At 40.4% G+C, this 20,755-nt stretch overlaps 1 protein-coding gene across 3 annotated transcripts in view; it reads left to right on the top strand.

Annotated features, from left to right (window-relative positions):
* KDM4C (lysine demethylase 4C) overlaps positions 1-20,755 on the top strand; it is a 119,775-nt gene that overhangs the window by 90,784 nt on the left and 8,236 nt on the right. The gene's annotated exons all lie outside the window — the stretch shown is intronic.

The following is a 20,755-nucleotide window of genomic DNA, read 5'->3' as shown; positions in this document are numbered from 1 at the left end:
TCCATTTTAACTTGAACTCGTTTGTCATAGTACTTATCCAAGTTTGATATATGACATTCATTAGGCTTTGAGTTTAAAAACAAGGATTATGTCCGTTTGAATTACTGTTATATACTTTATTCTCAGTACAGGACCTGGTTTATAGTAAGATAATAAATAGTTGTTGAATTAAGGACTAAATAATATTAATAGCCAATACGTATTCAAGTACTAAGTTTATTATTCCAAGTCATACCTTAGACAATTAGTATGTTATTTTAAAATCCATAGTCAATGTTAAGAATTGTTTTTAAGGGCAGCCCCGGTGGCGCAGTGGTTTAGCACCACCTGCAGCCCAGGGCGTGATCCTGGAGACCCTGGATCGAGTCCCGCGTTGGGCTCTCTGCGTGGAGTCTGCTTCTCCCTCTGCCTGTGTCTCTGCCTCTCTCTCTCTCTCTCTGCATCTCTATGAATAAATAAATAAAAAATCTTAAAAAAAAAGAATTGTTTTTAAATTTGAGTCAACTTTTATGTTGTAACTTTCATGTCCTTCCCAGGTAAAGATTATTCAGTCCTTAGAGGAGAGCTGTACTCCTGCAGTAGTCCCTGTAAAAACCCAAGCCTTTAGTGTTTGGGCTTCCATATATGATTTCTTTGAAGAAAGAAGTCTCTAGCCCTGAAAAAATTTGAAACCACTGGTTCAGATGAAGTAAATTTTATGTTCTGTGAAAAAGGGCTAAGAGAACCATGGTATTAATGCAGCTGCTGTTAACTGTGTCTACCAGAGAGCAGGACTATTGGGAAATGTCTCTAGTGGTCCTAACAGGCTGACTGCCCCATGAATATTCGGCTCCAAACTGTGAATATCAGTGACATCATTTCTAAATCTTAGAGTAGGGCTGAATTGACTTCCATTTAATAGAAAATATAAACACATAATGAAAATTCTTCATTTCTTTTAATAAATATGTGGCCAGTTGTCACTGTTGCTTCACATCATAGTATCAGAATGTCACCATTCATTATTGACCTTCTATTCCTCCTTAAATAAAAATGGCACACTAGCTGTTTATGATGCAAGGTTTCAAACTTTAAAATTTTTCCTTGCTCTAACTTCCATTTTGATCTCAAACCTTGATACTGACCCTACGTGTGGTATGATCATGCATGCTTTATAAATGCCTTAAATTTTCTGGATCCGACCCTTCCTATAACACAGTGGTAAGCACAACGTTCTGCATACTATTTCTGAAATATACAGCTAACACTGAGAGCTTCCTGAGGCAAATAGTCAACAGGGGGATTCCTATTTACAAGCCCCTTTACATTATCTTTCACCTTTAGCCAACCCCAGGTGCTAACACACTGGGATATAGCACATAAATTGGTATCACATCCCAGAAGATATTGAGCTCATATATCAACAGAGTTTATGTTCCTATATGACCATGGGGTTTAAATTATTTTAGTAATAGAGTAAACTTAGATTATTATTTGACAATAAGTCAATACTTATCCAGAAGTCAATGCTATCTATTTATTGATGAACTGACACTGCTCTCAATTTATTATTTCCTTTTCACACCTTAGTTGAAAGAAGTTAGCTGATTTTCATGGGTGAGAGAGAATAAGTAATAAATCTTGCCTCGTTTTACTAAGTAAATGATATTTTGAGGTTAAGTATGTGGGTTTACCCTTATATTTTAGATCATGTTTATACTGATACTTTAGGGAGAGGAAAAATGATGTAAGGAGAGAGAATAGAGTGTGTTTTTCCTTCAGTTTCTAATCTTTTCCTCAGAGAATGTTCTTCACTGAGAAGTGAATGGAAAACTTGGAAGCTGTGACCTGCTATAATATTTGTTGGTTGCATGTGTTTCTGCAGATCAGCTGCCTTGTACCATCTGATTTCTTGGCTTCTGTAAATTAAAGGATGTTATGTTTGCAAGTTTCCTATGGTTTAGATGTTTTATCCAGTACCATTAAACATAAATGTTATAATAGCACAATGTGTTATATAATGTTTTATACATGGCTCTTCAGATGCAAGCAGGGTTTTCCAACAGTAATTAATGCTGATGTGATCGGTGCCTGAAAAAGATGCCTTCTGCAGATTGATGGCTAACAACTCAGTTAAAAGGGAAGAGGGTTGTTATTATGCATATTTCTAGTAGTATAGTTATAATGATATATTTATAGGCTACTGTTTTTAAAACATGCCTTTTACTTACCCTTTTTAGCCTTTAATTAAGAATAAATCTGACCTAATGATTCATTTTGTGATACCTCCTTTTGGGGGGAGTAAAATATATGATTTAATCTTCTAAAGCAGTTTACTTCATTTATACCATAAAGGTAATGACTAGCACAAAACAAGTTCGGCTGTGGTGGTTGCATTCTACACAGCCAATATCTGCACCCTGTTGAAATAGTGACTATAAGAGAGCTGTTGAGAGAATGTAAACGTGAGCACCATTGACAGTGAGATTCTGTAATGAGTTAAGACATATCCTGTGGAGATTATCTCATCATTCAAAAAGCCTTTTACCAAGCTGCTAATAGTAATCTTTATAACTTTGCTTCCTCTTCTTACTAGATATTTTGTTCCCTTCCTGGGCAAGGAATTTTTAAAATGATTTGTGTATGAAATTTAATACTTAATTTTAAAATTTATTTCAATACTAGTAAACTCCTCCCCCCTTTTTATTAAAGATTATTTATTTATTTATTCATGAGAGACACAGAGAGAGAGGCAGAGGCACAGGCAAAGGGAGAAGCAGGCTCCATGCAGGAAGCCCGACATGGGACTTGATCCCAGGTCTCCAGGACCACACCCTGGACCGAAGGCAGCACCAAACCGCTGAGTCACCCAGGCTACCCCCTTTTTTAATTTAGACAGAAAACTCTATCCCATGTCATTAATTGTGTTTCTGTGGAATTTTGTTTCACGTTATGTTTTGCTTTTGTCTTTCTATGAAGTTGAAAGGGCAAATATCTAACCAGTGTCTGCAAGTGGGTTCCCTCCAGGGGAAGACTAATAAGGATGGGGAGACAATTTTGTTGGTGCTCCAGCACTTTTTCTTCTACAGGTGTGAGGGGCTTATGTGGATGTGGAAGGCTGGTGCTCCCCCAGGAGGCCCCTCTTCTTACAGAGAAGGAACTCCTACAGGGCCAGGCCTTTGATTAGCCGCATCTGGATACCTGCATATGGTGATTTATGGATTCCCTAGTCAAGGAATATCTTACTCTTCAGTAAGTGGTAGCCTTACCATAAAGATATGTTTATAGTGAGCTTCTATTACATACCAGTCATTTTGCTAGCCCAGGAAACATGATGGTGGTAAGAAATGAAATTAAAATGTTTTTTGCTCTTATCAAATTTACCATCTAGAGGGAAAGAGTAACATACAACAGTCCCACTAATAAAAATGTACTTAAAATTGAGATGAGCCATGGGATGATAGGATTATAATCCTATAGGAATATGTAACCAAAAATACCTAATACAGATAGGTGATCAGTACATTAAGTAGACAAAGGACAGAGGTTGAGTATACCAAACAAAGTATGCACAAAAGCTGTTGTAGGAAGGAGGATGGCCTGCTCAGGTCATTGAGAGGTCAATGATAGCCTTAGAGAAGGAGGAAAGGACCAGACTAGGTTAGGTTTTGAAAAGTATGTTGTAAGATTGGGTCTTTATTCTAAGAGCAGGGAGAAGCCATTGATGTTCTTAAGCAGAATTCTACATGAAGAAATTGTTACAAAGTATTTTCTTTTGCTAGAGTGGAGAAGATGAATTGGAGATGCTGGGAGGCCAGTTAGGAGAGCGTTTCAGTAGATCAAACAAGAAATGATGTAGCTTGGACTAAATTAGGATCAGTGGAAGATTTGGAAAAGGACTCAGTGGTGACCTGATACTGGGACTGAGGAAGAAGAGAGTCAAAGGTGATCAACAGGGTTCTGACTTGCTTAGCCCAATGGAAGGTTACACCTGTCAAGGAATGTTGGAAGAAGTCCAAGTTTTAGGGCCAAGATTATGAGTTCACACTTGCAAGATCCCTGGTTTGCATAGTCTAGGTTTTTTTTTTGGGCAGGGGGCTTTGTTTGCCTCAGCGTTGAAGAGATGCTGAGTAAAAAGGCTGTGTGCCACAGTGTGAGGACAGACATTGTATATTTTAGAAATGGTGTGGTCAGGCACTTCCATTTTCCTCTCTCAGTGAACACATTGTCTCATGCACACATACACACAATTACCTCTGTCTTGCCAATTTGATAAAACAGTGGATGTTTGCCCAAGTCATTCTTCAACATGACAATGTGGCCACCCAAATTGATGTCATGTTTACCTTTATGGTAAAGGGCAAAAATGATACAGAAACATTTAAATTGTGCATAAGTGCACATATATAGACTTTGACCTCACTGTAGATATCATCCTAACTTTTCTTAATCCATAGCTCCATTCTGCACTCATTTACCTGATTTTGCTTCCTCCAACCACTGTTCTCTGTGAATGTAGCCTGGGTACTCCCTATTCCAATTCTGGAACTTTTAGGTCCCTTTGCCTTCAGTGGCTGTGCCTCTTTTCCCCAGGGCTCTCACATTATGAACCAGTGTAAGGATGATGCAGCTGCTGTGTGCCTTGGGAATAGCTCTCATTTTCTGAAGGAGATGGACTGCATGGCCTTCTAGAATCTTGAACATCCCTCATTTTTTAGAGGGGAAAGGATCAGTGATTTACATTAGCAGACAAAATATGTTTGGTTGTCACTAATAAGAGTTAGCAGCTAATATTTAACAATCACATATGTACACAAATCACAGTATTTTGTATAATGTACACATGGTTGGCTAAAGTTCAAGAAATACAGAAGAATATGAAAAGAAAAGTACAAGTCTATGCAGCACCCCACATCTAGGTACAGCCCCACTTACTGTATATCCTCCCAGGATTTTTTAAATGCATATACAAGCTTTATGAGTGTGTACGTACATGCAGATTTTTGTTTGAGTGCACTAGGCATAATATTGACTTGATAAAGCTAGGAATTGCATCCAACAGACTATTCATATTACTGCTAATTGGTTGTTAGTGATGGATTTTAAAACCATTTCCTGGAAAGCCATCTCCTTTTCTCTCTCTCTACTTCCATATGTACTTTTTCACAGTATCATTTCTGGGGTTTTACCCATACTCACTCCCTCTTAGTTTAACCTATAAAAGCCAGGCTCAGCTGTTGTGGTACCAGCATCATATCCACTGACTCCCTCTTTTAGATGCCCATATACCTCGTAATATACCATATACCTCCTCCCTTTGGCATATTTTTGGTTCACGGTTGCCACTACTTGCAAATCTACATCAGTTCAAATCTGTGGGTGTATGTTTCAAGGAAAGTAACAAAGATGCTAAACAAAACTTTAAGAGTTTTTTTGGGTAGGAGATTGAAAAAAAGACTGTATCATAATTGAAATATTAATTGACTGCTCCAGTGTTCATTAAGCAAGTCAGATGTTAGCAAGAATCAGGCCTCAAATAAAGATTAGTAGCCAGCATGAAAAGAACAAAGAGGTTCCCAATTCAAAGGTTTGTTAACTATCAGAAAGAGGGCACAACAGAAGCCTCAGTGTAATGCTGAACCAGGCATTCCAGGCTTGAGTATGATCAGTAAAACTAAATTCACTGACCGTTTCTTTTTTTTTTTTTTTTTTCCACTGACCGTTTCTAATGTGTTTTTAAGTCTTAGGATTAAAAGCTCTCTTTTGGATAAATCTGACAATAGTGTGTTATCTATATATCATTTTCATTCTTGTCTGGGAAGGTAAAAACAGCAAAATTCTCCCAAATTTCACATTAAGATTATTTTGATTTGACAATCTTTTGACAACACAGGAATTGTTTGGGGAGTTTGTGAAATTTCTGACTTCCCTTTAAGGGTAATAGTGTTGAGTAAATAGATTGATTCATTATCCTCTCCTCAGCCATCTTTGTCTTACCATTTGTGACAGACTAGTCTCTGCAGAAATAGGTTGGTAGTAATTACGCACATCCTGTTCTTCATAAGATAGTCTGTTATGAACATGATTGTTTAAGTTTATGCATTCATGTTAAATCTGAAAAGAAGGACATGTGAAATTAACAGAAGACATGGCTTACGTGGGAAGTATTTATAGAATGGGGTTGCTCACATTTTATTGCTATGCTCAGGCACATTTGCAACTTTGAGGAAATTCTGGATTGCTTCATTGGTAGATACATCTGCTTCAGGACTTGTCTGCCTCTGAATTTAATATAATACAGGCTGACATTTTTTTTTTTGACAAATCCTATTCTCACAAATCGTTTCATTTGCCTTCACCCCTTCGTATTTCTCCTCTTTAAACCCGAATGTGGAATCCTCTCCAGATGTTACTCATTTGCTCAAAATCTTGCACTGCTAGGCTATAAAATGCAAAATTAAATTAAATGATAGCCATCTCTTGGTGAGTTGTGACTCCATGCAAGTCATTTCACTGTTCCATCCTTCTTTATAAAATGGGGACATTGTCCTAAGGAAACCTCTTAGGCCTCTTCTGAGTCTTGCAGGGAAGAAAGCAATGGGTTATCCTTAATGATTTCTGACTGTAAGTATTAGAATGTGCCCCTGGCCTAGCTGTCCACTCTTTTGCACACACATTCCCCTTTCCTTTTTTTTCTTTTAAAGGTTTTATTTATTCATGAGAGACACACAGAGTAGAGGCAGAGACATAGGCAGACAGAGAGAAGCAGGTTCCATGTGCAAGGAGCCTGATGTGGGACTCGATCCTGATCCCGGGTCTCCAGGATCATGCCCTGGGCTGAAGGCAGATGCTCAACTGCTGAGCCACCAGGCTTCCCATACATTCCCCTTTCCTGTTTCTGGGTCTCAATGGCCACCTCAGTGTCCATTCCAGGCTAGCTTGGGTGAGGCCCAGAGCTGGAAAGTGACTGTTGATTTGGGCACACAGCTGTACATCACAATACGGCATGCCATTTATATACTGCAACATCATTTGGAGACCAGAAGACCAAGCTCTTCTTAGGTCTCGGTCCAGGAGTAATTAATTCTTGACATGTTTTTACAACACCTTGGTATCATTTTGCAGTTGTACATTTTACCACAAGAGTTTTGTAAAAGCCTTTTCCACACCACTAGGCTTTCCATGCACTCGTCTCTTTCATTGTGTCTATGCTTTTTGCTTCACCCAATGGCGAGTTATCCAGTTGGTTAAGTTAAAACAGACCTTCTTGTATGCCCCTCAGAGAATGAGGTTGTACTATATGAATAAGTTTCCTTGGGGTGTTGATCCATAAAGATGCTCCCTTTCAATGGCCATGAAAGAAGCCAATGTCATAAGGAGCTGAAGGAGCATAGCCACATAGAGACTGAAATTAGATTAACGGAGAAAATAACTGTCCATCTGTGCCTGATTCTTCTCCCCATTCATTGCATACTCCATTTCCAATACTTTGATGAGGGAGGACTGACACTTGACAAGAATTTGAGAAATCTAGATACCATAATCCTACTCCACTGTAACTTCAGTGAGGCTTGGACAGGGCACTCACTGAGAGAATCTTAGCCAGGGATCTCTTATCTAAAAGCTCTGCTAACCATTGGACCAGTTCAGGGCTGCTGCATAAATAAGATAGGATAAGGGGTAAGTCCTCTTCCACCACAGCCTTTAAACCACCCACTCCCTCCCCTAACCCTCTTCTGTGATTCTCTCAAATTCCCGCCCCCTGCAGGAAGTCTCCTATATCATAGCCCTGATGACTGATCCTCAAGTCCATTGTTGAACACTACAAGTGACAGGGAGCTCTCTACCAATTTGTTGCTGTAATTATTGGGAAGCATTGATTTCTTTTCGTGGAGCCTAAATGCTGCCTCTGAGCCACCCCAAGAACCAGTTTTAGTTCTTGCCCTCTAGAACAAAACAGCTCATTCTCTACTCACAGCTTTTTACCTATTTGTGGAAATCTATCAGGTTCCTCCTGAGTCTTCTCAAATCCAAAGAAAATTGTCCTCCTGCCTCACCACCTAATACATATTTACTGTGTGAAGGAATGAGTGATCTAATGAGAAAGTGGTTTTCAGAGTGCTCTTCTTCCAGGACATCCCTTAGGATGAAATTATTTGGACCATGTCCCACTCAAAATGTTGCTCTCAGATGTGAGAACACTATACCATAAACCCAATCTGATCATGCAATCATGACAACAACTTGTTCTTTTGATCTAGCCATTGAACACTTACCAATGCAGCTAGAAGGAAGACTAGTGAATTATTTATGTAGTTATTAAAAATCATGTTTTCAAAGGATATTTAATGTCACAATATAATAAATGGAAAAATCAATATATACAGTATGATCCCAATAATATATAAAAAAATAAATATGCAAAGGAATAATCCTCAAAGGAAATGCATTGAAATGTTACTGATTATCTCTGGAGAATGTAATCATAGGTGGTATGACTTTCAGTTTTATCACCTTCTTATAGTTTCCATATGAGCATGTTTTATTTATATTTATTTATATATATATAATTTTTTAAGTTAAAAATATTTTTTAAAGATTTATTTATTTACTTATGAGAGACACACAGAGAGAGAGAGAGAGGGAGAAGCAGGCTCCCTGTAGTGAGCCCAATGCAGGACTCATTCTCAGGACCCTGGGATCATGACCTGAGCCATAGGCAGATGCTCAACCACTGAGCCTCTGAGGAGTCCCTAAAAAAGTTATTTTTTTTTGAAGATTTTATTTATTTATGCATGATAGTCACAGAGAGAGGGACAGAGAGGCAGAGACACAGACAGAGGGAGAAGCAGGCTCCATGCAGAGAGCCCGACGTGGGATTCGATCCCGGGTCTCCAGGATCGTGCCCCGGGCCAAAGGCAGGCGCCAAACCACTGCGCCACCCAGGGATCCCCTAAAAAAGTTATTTTTAAAAAAAGATCTGAACCATTCCAAGAGCTCCTTATATTGTGACTCATTTTCCCTGGGTTTCTCTATCTGGATCCTTTCAGAATCTTCTGTCAAAATTTCATTTTGGTTCTCCCATCTCTTGAGGCATCTTGAAGCTCTCTGGAATATGATAACCACATAGTATGCTAATAATCATTCTGTTAAAGTAATTTGCATCGTAATTCTATGACAGAGGAGTTCTTTTTTTTTTTTTTTTAATTTTTTTATTTATTTATGATAGTCACAGAGAGAGAGAGAGGGGCAGAGACACAGGCAGAGGGAGAAGCAGGCTCCATGCACCGGGAGCCCGACGTGGGACTCGATCCCGGGTCTCCAGGATCGCGCCCCGGGCCAAAGGCAGGCGCCAAACCACTGCGCCACCCAGGGATCCCCGACAGAGGAGTTCTTACACTTACCTTTTTTTATTTTTTTTTAAATTTTTATTTATTTATGATAGTCACACAGAGAGAGAGAGAGAGGCAGAGACACAGGCAGAGGGAGAAGCCGGCTCCATGCACCGGGAGCCCGACGTGGGACTTGATTCTGGGTCTCCAGGATTGCGCCCTGGGCCAAAGGCAGACGCTAAACCGCTGCACCACCCAGGGATTCCTTACACTTACCTTTTTAAAAAAATTTTTTATTTTAATGTCTGTATTTCCCACTAAAGAGTTGCATGAGTAGAAAGCCACATCTGTTTTTCTCAGTGTTCCTAGAATACAAGAAGTGCTTGAAAATTAGATGTTGAGTGAATGACTGCCCCACCTGTCCACTTATTGGCCGTGTGACCTGGGGCACATAATTGTGCTTCTTTACCTAGATGGGAGACGACACTTGCTTACTGACCCTACTAGGTTGTTTTGGATTTCAACTAGGATAACCTTGTCTTATCATCATTTGTAGTAGGTTCTTGGCTTCTCAGTGCATCCTGTCTTCACAATTTTAAATCTCAAGGATCATCTGCTCCCAGGGTTTTCTGTCCTCTCGCTATCATCCTCCAGCTGTTCCTTGTTGATAGGAATTAAATCTAGTTACAGTTCACTTCAAACTCACCAGCTGCCAGTCACTGTGCTGCTTTTCTGTTCTGTTCTCCTCTCCTTTTAAATATATTTTAGCTCTAATTCTCCCAATAATCCTTTAGGGTTTTATTTTTATATGCATTTGATTGATGAGGAAACCAGTGCATAAAGAGTAGCTTGGGTCCAGTCACTTCTTTGACCCCAGGATTGGAAACAGCACTTTGTGCCACATCAGTGCAGCAGTTCCCAAGCCACCTGCTCTGGGAAGTAGAACATAGGCTGTGGATCCAAATGAGAACCTACAGAGGCTGGTACTGGCTAGGCACTGCTCCTCTGACTGCAGAGCCCCTATTATGGTGTGTGAGCACAGGAAGGCCTTCTTGGGATGCCATAATGCTTACCCCTACCTTCCCTTTCCTTTCCTCATCTTTTTTCAGCTTTTGGAACTGACATTTATTTTTAGAAAACATGCCAGAGAAATTCACCTCAAGACTGTCTTTCTGTTTTATGACATAAATTTTTATTGACATAATGAAATATTTTGTTCCCTCACGCATTTTAACCTTTGCCAACAACTATAAAAAAGGGGGAAAGATCTGCCCTATAGATGGCAACTTTTGTTTGAGAATGAAGAGTTACAGTCTTGGGGTGCTTATGCCTTAGTGTCTGTAGGAAAAACAGGAGGAAGGTGCGGTCAGTCCAGAGACAGTCCTTATAAATGGTGTTGGCTGTCTCTCCACGGTGTCAAGAGCTTGATGTGTAGCAGACAACCATGCAAGCCTGAGCAAGGGAGTTGACACCTGTTACCTTAACCCTCAAATGGAGATAATAGTAAATACTAGGATTATTGTTGAAATCATTGAAATATAATGTATAAAGCAATTAGTATGGTGTCCAGCACATAATAAACACACAGGCAGGGATGTGACTGTGTTTCTGGCTGCTATTGTTGGTGGTGGTGACCAGTAATTTTCAGTAGCCCATTGGTTAGAGGTCCCAAAGCATAAAATTCCCAGAAACACTTAGAAATGATATAACCTCCAAACCTTTATAATAGGAGAGGTTATTGGAAGAAGATCTAAGAAGAAGTACCAAAAAGCTTTAAACATACAAATGCCCTTTTCAAGTACTTTGTGTATCTGGGGCCTTTAGAAAATGAGTGTGAAAGATTTCCTGTTTGGGGTTCCAAATGGGGCATTGTCCCTGCAATCATTAGTGACATCTTTCCAGAACAATCTTGAGAGGTAGAGAAAGGGATCAAAGCTACAGCTCTGTCCTCCTGACTTGGCCACACCACTCAACGTACGTAGTCAGTGAGATAGCTTGACCAACTGTCAAGCATCCAACCCCACTGGATGCCCCAATAAAACCAAGCTGCTAATGCCAGAGCCTCCAACAGTGATCCCCACAAAGTGTTACTGGGGCTACCAGCTTGCTTCTCCCTCTGACATCTGTTTTTAAGGACTACATTGCTGCTCTGACCACAGCTTACAAAGTGTTCACTTTACCTAGCCAAGTGCATCCAGGAGACTCCTACTTCAAGGCTCTATAATTAATTCAGTTTATGTGGAAGGTGATTGAACTTTGAGAGGAAGACATGAGGAATTTTGGTTAATCACTAGAAGAAAGTCCTTGACACAGTTGATGTCATAGGAGCGTGAGTGGTGGACACAGAGTCCCCTCTTCCCAGCCGCTTAACTATTATCATATATGGTACTTCATATTGTAGATATTCATGTAAATATTTGAATCCCCAACTGGACTTGAATTCCTTGAGAGAAAGGACTTCAAAAGGACTCTTTTTGTCTCAGTGCTTTTTTTCCCCAGTGCTGATCTAAGGACCAGGCACAGAGGATCTTTTTTTTTTTTTTTTTTTTTTTTGGCACGGAGGATCTTAAATGCCAGAGGGAGGGGAGAAAGGCTCGGTAGGGGGTGGGTCTCTCTCAAAGGTGGATAGTTGGTGAGTGAATGAGCCTTTCAGTTCTATTAATCCCCCTTCAAGTCCTAAGAACCCCTTATTGGCATCTTACAGCCACCTCCCTTACCTGTCTCCTGTTCCTCTCTTACATGCCCTTGCTATTAGGTCAGCTCCCCGGTATCACCTCTGGTTCTAGTTAATGACTTCTCTTATGCTGTCTCACTTTAAAAAAAAATTAGATAATTTCCAAAACAAAATGTCTAACTTTGTATTTTCTGTGCCTTTTAGGCTTTTGTTTTAGGCTCTTGCCAGAATCTCATCTATTTCTAATAATTTAAAGATGTGACTTCTTTTAGAAATATATCGTCTGAGGCTTAATGCTGTGGTAACATTCAGAAACAATAAAACAACCTTTGTCTCTGGCACCTCAGCATTCTTACTAGGTTTGGTATCCACTCTTGGCTTATAGCAAAAGGGAAAGTGTATGCTAAACTTGGCCCTCAGGAATTTACCAAATAAATATCAGTGTTTTTTTGTTTGTTTTTCTGTGGAGAAGACACTATGTTTTAGGAGATAGGTGTGGTTAAATGTCAGGGCATTGGTAAAAGTGTGACTGTGGGGAAAGAATCTAGCTGTTTGAGGGGATTATGAGGCATTGCACTAGTTTAACAACCAGAGCATCTCGGGAGTGAAGAAGGGCCCTTTGTATGTGTTTCCCTCACAAAAGAAAAAAAAAAACTTTTAAAAAGGAAAGCTGGACATCAGTATTGGAGTTTTCACAGAATGATGAGTATCAGCGTGGAAGCAGGTTGGCTTGATTCCTTTGTCCTACAGGCTGCAGTGACAGTGTCTTATAACTAGGAAAGGACACTGATGAGATACCTCAGTACAGGGGTATTCCACATTTTCTTTCAGGTATGTTAGATGTCTCTACTGTAGAAAAGTTACACACAGAGGATGCAGCTTGGAATTAATTTTTCCTTTATATGTAAAAGGTATAGTGCATTCTGGAGATAATCTCAAGCGATGTTCATCAGTTTGGCCAAGCATTAGATTGTTGGGGAGTGCATTGAGCTTGGACCCTACATTAGATCGACTGGAATCAGAATTTTCTGTGGTGCTTAAGATTTACTGTACTAGAGAAATGAGTCTGATGTTGAATTTTTCAAAGCTTAATGAAATTAACTTTTTAAATAGTTTACATACCATTATACCACTTATTCCTGTTCCAGAACTCTAAGAATATAGTCAGTAATTTGGGCAAAGATTTATAGAGAAAAATATACAGTAGCGTTATAGATGGTAGGAGAAAATTGGAATGACCTAAATATCTTACAGGGGGAGAGTGGTTAAATCAATTGTGGAATAGCCATAATGTTGCATGTATTCACCCAGTAAAATGAAGCTTTAAAAGGATAATAACTAAAAATATACTCATAATGTAATTATAGGCAATAAATGGCAAGGCACAAAATTATAAATGTACACAAATGGACAAATATCACATTATTTTATTTATAATGAGGTACTTAGAGATAGTCAAGTTCATAGAGACACAAAGTCGAGTGGAAGTTACCAGGGGCTGGGGTGGAGGGGGAAGGGGGAGTGAGTGTATAGTGGATACAGAGTTTTAGTTTGATATGATGAAACATTTCTGGAGGGAGGGTGGTGATGGTTGTACAATGGTTGTACTACATTGTGAGTATATATTAAGCCACCAAAATGTGTACTTAAAAATGATGAAAATAGTAAATTGTATGTTGTGTCTATTTTACTCAATTAGAAGAAAGACCTCTTCCCTCCAAATGCTGTGGAATGAGTGAAGGGACATGCCATTAACTACAGTCTTAGCTCTTCACAAAAGGCAGCCTTGTCTCCCTCTTTGGAGAGCTCAGTTGTGTTCAATGTGAAAGAAAATTGTGTAGCTATGAAAAAAATTTTGTATGTATAGGAGGGTCTACTTTTTAAAAAAACACAGAAGCATAGAGATAAATCCAAATAGTAACAGTATTTACTTTTTTAAAAATTTTCATTCCAGTATAGTTAATATACAGTGTTAAATTAGTTTCAGGTGTATAATATAGTGATTCAATTCTGTATGTCACTAAGCGCTCATCATGGTAAGTATATTCTTAATCCCCTTCACTTATTTCAACCATTCCCCCCACCCACCCACCTCCCCTCTGGTGACCATCAGTCTGTTCTCTATAATTAAGAATCGTTTCTTGGGGGCAGCCCGTGTGGCTCAGTGGTTTAGCGCTACCTTTGGCCCAGGGTGTGATCCTGGAAATCCCGGATTGAGTCCCACGTCCGGCTCCCTGCATGGAGCCCGCTTCTCCCTCTGCCTGTGTCTCTGCCTCTCTCTCTCTCTCTCTGTCTCTTATGAATAAATAAATAAAATCTTTAAAAAAAAGAAGAATAATAGTGAAAGGGAATATAAAGGAAGGGAAAAGAAATGTTGGGAAATATCAGGAAGGGAGACAGAACATAAAGACTCCTAACTCGGGGAAACGAACTAGGGGTGGTGGAAGGGGAGGAGGGCGGGTGTTGGAGGGGAATGGGTGACGGGCACTGAGGTGGACACTTGACGGGATGAGCACTGGGTGTTTTTCTGTATGTTGGTAAATTAAACACCAATAAAAGTTAATAAAAAAAAAAAAAAGGAAAAAAGAAAAAAAAATAAAATAAAAATCAAAAAAAAAAAAAAAAAGAAGAATCGTTTCTTGGTTGTGTTTCTTCCTTGGTTATTTGTTCTAGTTCTTAAATTCCATATATGAATGGGATCATATGGTATGTGTCTAGTGTTTACATATTTTTGGATAAATATCCAGTAGTGTGTACCAGTTTGTATCGCCATCAACAGTGTGCAAGGGTTCCTTTTTCTCCACATCCTTGCCAACACCTGTTGTTTCTTATGTTTTTTATTTTAGCCATTCTGACAGGGTGTTAACCTTCTAGGTGGTGGAAATACAGGTTATTTTTGTTTTTTCTATCTTTTAAAATTCTGTGATTTCCCCTAATGAATTTATAGTAGATGCTCAGAACAAAGAATTATTAAGAAAAATATCAAAATCTCTTCTTTCTTTGTTATCTCCACATGAAGGGTGATATTAAATATGACTTCTATTTAATAGTCCAGAATTTAATCCATCCAAATGTGGTGTGCGCCCTTCAGAAGTGTTTCCTACCACTGATCAAGATACTTGGTGACTTACCTTTCTGGCCTGTGAAACATTTGTGGATATGCCTAAAGAGAGTACATCTCCAGATTGTGGTATTTAATGAAAACTTACGGACAATCACAGATGATCTAGGGCCAAGCCCTGCAATTAGGAAGGTGACAGTGCTGTGACTATGTTCCTTTACTTTTTGAAAGATGGCTTTCCCCATAAATGCTTTGAATGAACATTGGGTGGTCTGGGAAGCCCTCCAGCTTTATGTTCCACCAATAAATGAAAGGTGTCCTCTCTGCTTTGTGAGAGGAGGGATCTGCCATCACCCAAACCAGCAGTTCAAGGTTGTCAGTTGAAGCAACAAGAAGCGACTGTAAATGATTTAAGCACTAAAGAAATTTAATGGAAAGCTATTAGGAAGCCCACAGAATCTCTAGGAATGCAAAAGAACAAAGAGAACTGATGAAGAGAAAGGAGGCTCTTCAGTTGGAATATGGGCAAGACCAGGCTACAGATCCAGTCCAGGAAGGACACAGCTGCTTCCTCTTGTGTGGTCAGCCTAGCCCTAGGCTCTGCTTCTGGTGCGTGGGTGCCACTGCCACCTTCAGTGTTATCCCCTCTGCTGCTTCCCTGCATCTCTCATCACAGGGCCTACATTCTGAGCAGGTGCAGCCAGTTGGCGAGGCCCCCATCCACGTGGGCTGTCAGGGAAGCTGGGTACAGGAGTGTCTGGCATTGCCCAGTGTCTGTAATGGCCAGCCAGTTCTGCCCCCTGCTGAGACTCTGAAGGGGAGATGCAGGTTCAGATGCCGGGCAGCCAAACGATGGATCACTCACTAGTACAATTAGTACGTGGCTATCAATCAGTCTTGTTGATCCCTGCCAGAGGCCATCAACAAGCAGGTGATTATTCCTCTAAATGCCAGCAGCTGCTGGTATAAGTTTGCTTCCAGTCACTTAAGCACTTTCCCCAAGGGGGACTGTCAGGCTCCAAACTATATGCCGATCAGCTACTGGGAGTCCAAATGCCACATGTTCCTGTGCTGCAGCTGGACTGATGGGCAGGGTTGCCTGCTCTGTGGTTTATACTTGTTAGGAGTAGAGGTGGGGATGGGTCAGGTGGAGCATGGTGAAACAGGCATCCAAGCATAGCAACTTGAGAGGCCCCTTTCAAAGGCCATAGTAAGAGTTCCAAGAATGTAGTGACTTCAGAATTCAAATAATCCGAGTAGCAATGGGGTTTTCTGCATAGTTGGTGGAACAAGGTTAGGAATCAGCCCTGACTTTGGCAGCAGTTTGAGGTGACACTGTACTCTTGCCTGGGTTGATGACCATCCCAGTCCTTTCATCAGAGCCCTTTAATCATTGCCAGAGGCCTGCTATTGACTGTGATTATGATTTCTGTCTTGAATTTTCACGTCATCTATTTAATAGTCTAGCTACAGGCTAACTGGCAGCTCCAGACACCAGTGTCCCTGTGGATGCAGCTCTGGCAGGCTTTAGGGGAGTTTACACATCCCTGGAGGCAGTACAGCAAATGGTAAACAGCTATTTATGTCAGGTGAAGCCAACCTGCTTCTGAGGGTCTAGACAGCAACTGAGAAAAATGCATTAGTCAAGGTTTTAATGCATATAATTTTCCAGCAAAGGTGCTTACCTGCTCCAGCAACATACTAAGAACTGCATTAGGAAAGCCTCGTTAGCATTTTATATCCTTTACATCCTTTAATAAACCACAATTCTAGAATGCTTTAAAAAAGTCACCTGGAAAAAAAAAAAAAGTCACCTGGGTCACATAGAGCTATGGAGAGAGGGAGACTGGACTTGCCATTTTTAATGTGTGCCTCCCAACCACGGAGCTCTGCTCCTCATGCACAGCCCAGGGGGATGGGAGCCACCTGAAGACCTTTACGAGAGGGGCTCTCCACAAACTGAATCGCCTCATGATTTTATTTTTCAGACTTTTTATTTTTAAGAGAAACTTTTTAAACATGAAATCTTATTAAGAGTATTCAATCAATAAATCTTATTCAATCTATAAATCAAATAGAATTTCTTTTCTGGTTGAAGTGATCATGGCAACCAAAGCTCACACTCCACACGGGTTGCTCTTCAAGGGCCCTGAGGCACTAATGCCATAGATACACGGTGCTCAGCGTGACTGGCCTCCAGGTGTGGACAAGATGCCCTCTGTCCCTGGCTTGGGGAGCTAGACATTGTTTGCTCCTCCAGTGTCTCACACAAATAGATACTGGATTAGTGATTCTGACAGTTTGGGAAACTCCTGCTTTGGAGGGACCAGGGGGACCTCAATATTAAACCTTTAAGCTTCTGTTCATCAACCCACATGCTTCTACTTCCATTTCTGTTTGAATGCTTTTTATTTCATGTAGTCATAAAAAGTTTCTGGCAAACTCATAATTTTGAGACAGCTGGTGGTTGAAACCATTTCTCTATGGAGGAAACTAGATGTTACAGAAATAATTTTTTTTTTTTGTGCTTTACTATGAGCTGCCTTAAATCCATTTGGAAAATAGCTGGGGTGTAAATAGTGAATAAGACTAAATGAAGATATATGCAAATCAGAATAAAACCACTTCCAGCTAACTGATCTGGTGGAGGATGAGAAGGTAGCCATCAAGGCTCAGAGGGATTCCTGGTGGAGGATGAGGAAAGGAGATTCACAAAACAATCTTGTGTTGTTATATAGTTGTTTTTCTTTACTCTTCTACGAATAAAGGAAAAAGTTCTGAAAGCAAAACTGAGAAAGCACACTGAAGTGTCCTTCCTAGAGTTTGACATGATAGAGTATGAAGTGATTTTGTGTGTGTCAGTGTGTGTGTGTGTGTGTGTGTGTGTGTGTAGCTGATACAGAGAAAAGTTAGGTAGAGGCAAGCACTGAGGTCAGGCACTTTCCATGCCAAATTAAAACTTGTGAGTAAAAGGTAAATTGACAGGTACCAAGTAAGACAGGTATTAAACTATATCTCAGACATTTCAATTTTAACACCTTTTAAAAAAAGAATTGTCTCTCACTTGGTAGAGTTGCATCTGTTTATTAATAAAGCTATATTTTTATGGTAAATGCTCAAGTATCTTCGTACTCTGCTTGGGCCACACTTCTATAGCCATTGCTATACCTTTGGTGATACAGTACTTAAAATTGCAGGGCAGGATTTGTTATGGAGGATTCTTTTACAGGTTAGAAAATCTCTGCCAAAGGTTAGATCTCTAAAACGGAGGACCTAAGCCTCCTACTTGGCAGTTGTTTTTGGTGGGAGAGTAAATGGGGAGTGCATACTCTATGTTCCCCAAGGCCTTTAATTCCTTCTCTGGGGATTGAAGGAGGGCCCAATAAATAGAATTTATCCTGCCCGAGAAAAAGCAAGATAGACATTGGAGTCAGGATTTGGAGATTGAAAAGATCTTCATTACTAATAAAGAAGATGTTGTAGTGTGCGGTTTATATCTGTGGGCAGACAGGGTTCCTAATACTACACCTGAGGATTAGACCTCCTAGTGACAGGGGTGTAGGACACCCCAGCTCCTTTTGGTGGAAGGATTAGAGCAGAACTTGAGTTCTCTGTCCACAGGGTGGCTCCAAAGAGAAAGGGAACAGGAGGAGGAAAGCCAGTGACCAAACATTCCTTCCTGGCTCCCAGCCCCTGAGTGTCTCAGCATGTCTTTTTTACAGGGTTCCATCTATTGTGTAACTTGGGTCCCAACAGCTTCAGAGTAGTAGTGGTAAGCATGGTGTCTGATAAGTGTAACTGTGCTTCCCCTGAAAATACCCACCTGAGCCCCTATGTGTTTGCTGGGTGCCCCAGGGCCCTGTGGTGCAGAGTGTGGAAAGTGCCACCTCATCCAGAACTCAACAAAATTATACCACTGCTTGTCCTCTTGGAAGAGTGGATGAATAAGAGTGGAAAAGTAGCCAGGAACATTACCCCAGTGGGGCTCCTCCACATGGAAGAAAACTTTAGGAGAAGGAAGACACCTATTCTTGTGCCACCTCCCCTGCTGCCCACTCCTGTCACCAAAGTTTCCAGGTTTCAGCTCAGTTACCCCAGAGCTGATGTAGCTTCCCAGCCTAGGAGACTGTAGAAAGTGGAGAGAAGCTGCACTTTCCAGCATTCTTAGTACCAGGTACATCTCTGGAAGGGAAATGATGCAGAATGAGGTGATAACCCCAGGGGCATATGCGGAATACATTTCTACAGCCTACCCTTTCAATTCTGCATGCCCTGAGGTCAAATATTATGAAGGAGAAACTTATTTTTATTTAAGTTAGATGCAGACTGTCAATTCTGTAGAGCCTCCGAACACAAGTTTTTCTTTACCTATAGCTTTAAAAGGGAGTCTGCAGTGGGAAAAGTGAATAGTTAAGCCTCTCATATATTATCTGAACCCAGCAATAAAATGGCCACTCCTTTATAATGCAAAATTTCTGTTAATAATGAAAAGTAATAGATGGTGGATTTCTAGTCATAAACAACTAAATATTTCCTGTGTGTGCCCTCATTGAAACCATAGAACCATGCCCAGTCTGCATTTATAGCTTGATTGGTCAAGTGTGTATTTCCATCAGTTCGATTGGCCTCATCAGTAAAATACCAGTATTAGCAAAACACAAATTGCTAAATGTGCAAAAAAATTACCAAAGAGATCAAGTATTTAATTCATTTGTATTAAAATTTTATATGTGATACCCAATACATACAAATTTAAGAGTTTGCAAACTATGTCTATGAAAATATTTTACTTGACCTTGTGGATAGATAACTCAAGTTCTCCTCTGCTTCCTTCCCTGCCAAATAACAAGGCAACTTTGAGGATGGACTTCAGGGTTTGCTCTGAACTACCGCCTTAGGAGGGGGTACTACTGAGTAGAAGACATGAAGTGAAAAGATTGGTTATGAGGTGCCACCGTGGATGCCCGTGGAAGGAAGAGGGTGGTCACTTAACGGGTGGCCAGCAGAAGCATGCCTCTCTGGGGAGGTCAAAGGGTCTTCTGAAGAGGCCTGCTGAGCAGCGCACACCCCTCCCAGCCTCACCTCTTTATGCTGCAAGTGTTCCTACCTTTCCTTTTCCCTTGCTGCTTTGTCACAGCCTGCTGGCTAGAACATCACTCTGTTCCTCCCTGGCCCCATTTACTCCTGTATGTCCCAACTCTTACTCTCCTATTCAGCTTCTCTCTTCCAGAGATTCTGACAACTTAAAGGAGTCCCCTTGGAGGCTCAGTTTCCTTGTCAGTAAAATGGGAATAATCAATAATCTCTGCCTTCTTTGTGTAGTGATTATAAGGATCAAGTGAGTTGTATGTTACAGCATTTGGTTAACTGCAAAAATGCTATTATAAATGTCAGATGTTGTAAATCATGGGCTAGTCTCTTCAGTTAAAGAGTTTCTGCGCATATTTTAGTTACCCTCCGAACGATTCTTTGTCAAGTAGCAAATGTAAATGCTGCTGTTTTTTCCTGCTTGGCTTATGGTGGCTCCTTTGCAACTTTATGATGTAGGCTGAATCTTTAAGTACTCCTTTGGCTCATATCTCTTCCCCTGAACACCCATGCAAGATCATAATCCATAAAACACAGAGGCAATAACTCCTTTTAATTGCCAGGAGTTCATCATTTGCTAAGTTCTAAATGCAGTCACTTAGACACTTGCCTTGAAAAGCC

The sequence above is a fragment of the Vulpes lagopus genome, chromosome 7 (genome assembly GCF_018345385.1).
Source record: "Vulpes lagopus strain Blue_001 chromosome 7, ASM1834538v1, whole genome shotgun sequence".
Lineage (NCBI taxonomy): Eukaryota > Metazoa > Chordata > Mammalia > Carnivora > Canidae > Vulpes > Vulpes lagopus.
This window is presented reverse-complemented; position numbering and strand designations above follow the sequence as displayed.